A 6113-nucleotide genomic window follows, 5' to 3' on the forward strand; every position below is an offset into this window, starting at 1 on the left:
CTATCCAGAATGCCATATTTTCTTCCATAATCCACCCCTTTGAGAAAGAACTGTGTCAAAGACGGAATTTAATCCTGAAAGCAAGGGAAAACAGAACCACTCGGAGTGAAACTGCAGGCCAGAGCACAGGCTGGTCCGCAGTCTGATGACAGGAGGTATTGGCTGTATTTACTAAGCAGACCACGAAAGCCAAGTGCAGTAACAGAGGCCCAGTAATATACTGGCCACGACTAGACTGAGGGAGCTTCATGTGCATGATCCTTGTGCCTATGTAATGTTGCCCTTATTTTCCCCAATGTCTTCTTGTAATGAGCTTATAAAAAGCAAACGCTCCCCCAGTTCCTAGCCCCATACAACATTTTTTCTTGCAAATTGCTGAGCTGATCTCGAAAAGGAAAATCCAAATAATTTACAGACCTGGAATGAACCGAGACCCAGTGATTGAGAACCGAACCAGAAACAATCACTTTCGCTTCACATCTGTACTGTCTGCAAGTACACACAGCATCACCATACACTTGCACAAGGTTTTAATGTCAAAGACAAAGCAAGAGAGAGACAATGAGAAAAGAAACCTAGGCTACAGTGAAGTGCTAAGATCTGGAAATGCTGGATCTTGTCCCTAGGTGTGCTTATACAAAATGTTTCAATGAACATTAAGATTAGGGTGCATACTGGAAGCTCATCTTAGACCCAGTCATTGTTAAAAAACACTGAAGTTGCTATAAAAATGTCTAAATACTCAGTCTTTTCCCAATACAAATTAAACACATGCTGTTCACAGCGATCCACTTCAGGCAAACACCACGGAAATCATGCTGCAGAACAGTGAGCAATCATCAGTAAAATACAATTATTCACAACTTGATCTAGCTATGATGTTTCCGCCATGGACAAGCTCAAATAAAACTGTGCAGTAGCACAAATGTAAGAAATGTATACTTCAGCTTTGGATTGATGATACCAATTGTCTAGCAAGCATTTGTGAAATATTTCAGAACCGGAGGTGACTTTTGCGTGTCCAGAAAATCAGATTCCTTGGGCTCAGTCTCTGGGCAGATATGGCTGATGCTGTTGTACCCTCCTGTGACCTTGGGTAAAAAGGCAATAAAAACCTGAAAAAAAAATTAAATAAGGAATGTCATCTTTCATACAAAGTTCATTTTCTTCTCTGCTGCCGCCAGTCTTGCGTGCAAAACGTGAAAGGTTAATTTGAATATTATTGCAATTATTAGTCAATATCCATTTCTATTTGTTTCAAGAGAAAATAGTTGGATATAAATCACAAAACCTTTCATTAGTTTAATCCCCACAAACATCAGAAGGTTTATCATAAATTATATTAAAACAGCTATGAATTTCTGTCCCATTACAGTGCCTAAATAAATGAAAGGATTGCAAACATACATATACTGCCACTATAATTCATAGTCATACAAATCAATATTAATTAAATTCACAAAAATATATTTTATACAAGTGGCATAGGAGTTGTATTTTTTTTTAAATCCTACTAAGTGTGCTGCTCAATAATAAATTACAATGAAAACTATGTGCAGAGCATCCAGTATTTTAACTGGCACAAATACTTAGTGGAGCCACTCAGATATTTTTCAGAATCCTTTTGTGACAATTTCACATTTTCCACTGCTGGTTTTTCTTACTTTCATCCTAATATTAAGGTCCCCTCTGCACTAAATCCTTGGGGATTATTTAGATTTCATTCACAAAATACTAAAATACTTACAGTACTACTGTAAGGTCATCCCAAATCCCCTACAGATTATAACAAAAAAAGAATGAAATTCTGTTACATAAACTGACTTTTTCTGAGGTCCGAGGTCGATCAAAAAATACGATATCTGAAAGATAATAGGTGGGAATGCACAATGTAAGGACCGTGCTTAATAGCTACTGACCTAAGACTGAATTAAAGGTCCATTCGGAAACTCAGAAGCACTCAGTGCTTCCCTATCATTTCATTCTTGATCATCTGCGCCCTCTTGTGGAAGAAGGCGCATTGACACTAGTAAACGAGCCATGAAAAAGGTCAGAAAACTACTTCTGCAACTAACACCAATATTGAAGTTATTTTTAACTAATAACCTACTTTTCTTTGATTGAAAAGCTTATCAGATTAAGAACTCAGGTGGGCCTACAATATAAGAGAGAGGTATCCCAAAACATGTGATGCAAAATAATGCGTCATACTTAAAAGAGTGTCAGTGCAGAGCGCAGTGAAAGGCACTACTGTAATACATTCACTCAAGCTGTGCATGGTATGTAATAGCATTAGCAATACAGGTTCCCATTGAACAAAACTGTTAATTACTGTTTAATTACGATTACTGTAAATCAGCAAATTATCTTCATGCAAAGGATAATTTTTCACCTTTTAATGAAAGAGTGACAAACCTTTTAAGAGTGCCCACCATAATCCCAAGACCCATTCTCAGAGCAGATCGTGACAACCAGATATCAAGAGATTTTAAAAAAGGACGCACTGAAAGGCCTTTTGCACGCTACATATCACAAAATACTTCTTACATTTATATAACTTTTATCTCATACATTTTGTTCTTAGATGCATTTTTGGTCATACATTATGCATATATCTCCCGTCACCTCTTCTGGGATTTTTCTCCAATTTAATCAGAATTAAAGTGTTCTTTCTGGTACATGTTTAGAACATGACCCATTTCTCTAAATCCTCCAGTGACACCGAGTTTATTCAAATTCACAAAGACTCTAACATTATGTTTATTATGCTATGTAACCTAATGGAACAAACGTTTATGAGTTGAATGCTTAATTAGCACTTTACATGAAGTGGTTCCTTTAGCTCTCATGGAAAGGTTTAGACCTATATATTCCAGATAACCTATCTACAGTACATATGCAAACACACATATGCAATAGAAACAATTAAAAAATAACTATGTGTATTCCAGATTTATTGATACCCTCAATAAAATAGGGACCAAAAACATATAACAGAATAGATGATGTGGCATGCTGAAAAATAAAATCTAAAAATGGAATAATGTAACCTGTTATAACACAGAACCACTACAAAAGGCTTAGTTTTCATCACCAACATACTGTCAGAGAACTTTTGTTTTTGGCCTAGTCTGAGTAGAGTAAGTGGATACTTAAAAACATGACTTCTGACGTTGTCTAACGAAAATACAATATATGAGCTCTTGTGTAGGTCTTTGCTAACTACGACCACCAATGGGAGTGACCTTATCTGAAGAGGGAGAAGGGACGTCAGCATGTTGTAATAAACTCTTCCCATTCTCCTTTCTGAACTCGGCAAAGTTAAGAAATTGAAATGTGGCTACAGGCGCTCTCTAATGAACGCTGTTGACAACAATGCTGATGGCACCCCTGGGAACTGTATTTTTTTTCTGTTGCAAATCAATCAGAATGCTTCCAGCAGGACACCAGAGTCAATGAACCACGAACAATCATGTATGTGTGAGTATAAAAAAGAATCTCATATTATTGTTCAGAAAGACAATCGGCTGAAGTGGAATTCCTCAAACAAGGTACTCTGCAGATTTCTAGTTCTCCACCCATGAACCTAGGTACACCACCCAGCAACCTAAATTAGATGTTGCGGGTAAAGACCATGACATGTTAAAACTGCTACAGACTGTGCCATATTGCTTTTGAAGAACAACCAAGCACTCAGTTTAAAACAAACCACCAAATAAAATTCAGCTTTCAGTAACACGGAAACCGTGCACTTCTTATTTTCCCAATCTTTTTCATTTACCAGACTTTTAAGTGTACGGAGGAGGGCCTACATGAGGAAAATAAACTGCCACGAGGGTAGATCTACATGATGAGAATGCCCTTTCATTGTCAATCTCATGCAGATAAGCTTTAAAGTGCAGTGCGGGAAAATTAAAATAATAAATGAAACAAGGAGATACCCATCAGTAGCAGATTACTCACTTTTTCTCTCTTTGCTGGGTCTTTGTTATCAGCTCTTTTGATTTGCTTCCCATTTGTTGCCCCAGGGAAAGATCTTTTAAGTCAATATTTGTGGGCTGCACAGGCAGATGGCCTCTTTGTTTCTGTGAGCCCCATGCAAAAGCCGTTATCCAAACTCAATGGTGGAGGGGGTCTGTGCTTTGTCACAGTGTGGGTGTCACAAGCAGTCCGATTGGCTCCCTGAACACGTACTGGTGTGAAGTGATAAGGCATCGTAAGGACTGGAGGATGAAAAAAGTACAGGCCATGTGTGAATCCGAGGCAGATGGGACAGCCATCTGTCTGTCCACTTTATTCATTTGTGACATGATTCAACCAGCACCACTATCGTGGCCAATATTTTAATAAGCAGGCTGATTTCTTTACCAGTTTCAATTTGAAAACAGTGTAAACGTTTTCACAGCTAAAAAAACAATCCTTCCTCATAGAAAGTCCTCACACAGGTGTGTGCATACGTTATATAGATATTTAAAAGATTTGGTCAACTGGAGACAGGCACTCTGGGCAAAGACTCACGGAGAGACAAATATCATAAAAAAGCTGGTGGAAAAATACATTTTTGTTTTGAAGGTAAAACATTTTATAGTGGAAATTTTTCAGTTGCTACTTGAATTTATTATTTCTTTAGCGGAAAACAAACACTTTTGCCCTTAACTATTCTAAAGCTCTTTATAACTATATCTTTACAAATGTTTATAAAATAGTAACATTATTTTGCTTACCCAGATAACCAAAGTTATGATTATTTGTTTGTTGCCCCTTAGAGCTACAAAAGGATGTATCAAAATAAAGGCACATGCTTTGAAAAACAACATAGAGCCACAGAACATCCCATACTCTGACTTCTCCAACTTTCCTTTTGTGTAGTAATATGTCTTCCAGATCCATTTTCCCAAAACATCTGGTCAGGAAGAGTTCAATGCACTTACAAAGACAAAAAACTGTCCCACCCACTCCTTCTAAATTTGTTTCTTTCCTCTGGCTTTTTCATGTGACCCCTGTCAACACAATTACACACTATCCTTTTAAATGGCTGCCTGATCAAAAGAAGCAGTATGCACTATAAGGTCTCCATAATATTTGTAGCAGGGCAGGGAAGCACTTCCTAATCTGTTAAAAGACCAGGCTGTGGTACATAAACACTGCTATATTAATAGAAAACTATTCCCATGGTGTAACTAGAGATTTCACATTTTGTACTACATATCAGTAAACATTTAGAAAAGCAAGGAGAGGAGAGTTAAAGGCTCTGGATTCAGAACCAGAAAGTCTGTACTTTTGTCAAACTCTGTATTCAAAAACAGAACTGCATAAATTCAACGCAAATGGTACTAATTTGGTAGGGAAGATGACGCACGTATTGAACATAATCTCCAAACTGCATTCAACAACTAGGACAATAATTAAAGTGAACACATTGCTATATAATTAGAGGAAAACACGTAGCTGTCTACACAACTGCACTTAAACTACTGATCTCACCTCGCAAAGAAATGCTCTTAGAATAGCAAGTATTGAGGGAAATGTTTTCACTCAAAGACAATAATTACAGTATCACTTCAGCTGCCAGTAAACTACCTCTGAAACAGTACAGCAGTCAAGTGTTAAAATGCACATACCTGTAGTAACTAGTTTGTAGCGTGTTGTCAGCATTATTTGGAATTTAGAAACTACACAAGCTTGCACGGCATACTGTACACAGGAGAAAATAAATGAGAATGAGGATTCTAAGAACTAAAGTCCAATGAGGCTATATTGACATTCACATATAAAACTATACTTGATCATAGTGCATAGTTTTACCCTGCTTTAAACTCTCAATTTAAAGATCATATTTTTATAACAAATCTCCAATAATAAAAGAACAGTCAAAATACCAGTAAAAATAGATACTGTTGGCTGAGCTTCAGCATTCACAACAAAGATGTGAACTACTTATAGGAATTCCATCTCTGAATACACAACCTGAATCTCAAGAAGCCAACACAAGGGACAAGGGACCTTATACATCCACGTTCATATCCACATGAACTTAAATAAATATATGCAGATTCATTTTTAAATAGTTAAGAGTTTCCACTTATTTTACTTTTGGTAACCTCTGAAACTGA

The 6113-nt window shown here is 37.0% G+C and overlaps 1 long non-coding RNA gene across 1 annotated transcript; it reads right to left on the reverse strand.

Moving 5' to 3' along the window:
• Positions 1-513: 513 nt before the first annotated feature.
• Positions 514-6113, reverse strand: LOC107075773 (uncharacterized). The gene is made up of 2 exons (XR_001477261.2): positions 3964-6113; positions 514-1115 (listed from the first exon to the last, which is right to left on the reverse strand). It is a non-coding gene; the product is annotated as an uncharacterized lncRNA (long non-coding RNA).

The sequence above is a fragment of the Lepisosteus oculatus genome, chromosome 21 (assembly GCF_040954835.1).
Source record: "Lepisosteus oculatus isolate fLepOcu1 chromosome 21, fLepOcu1.hap2, whole genome shotgun sequence".
In the NCBI taxonomy this organism is placed as follows: domain Eukaryota; kingdom Metazoa; phylum Chordata; class Actinopteri; order Semionotiformes; family Lepisosteidae; genus Lepisosteus; species Lepisosteus oculatus.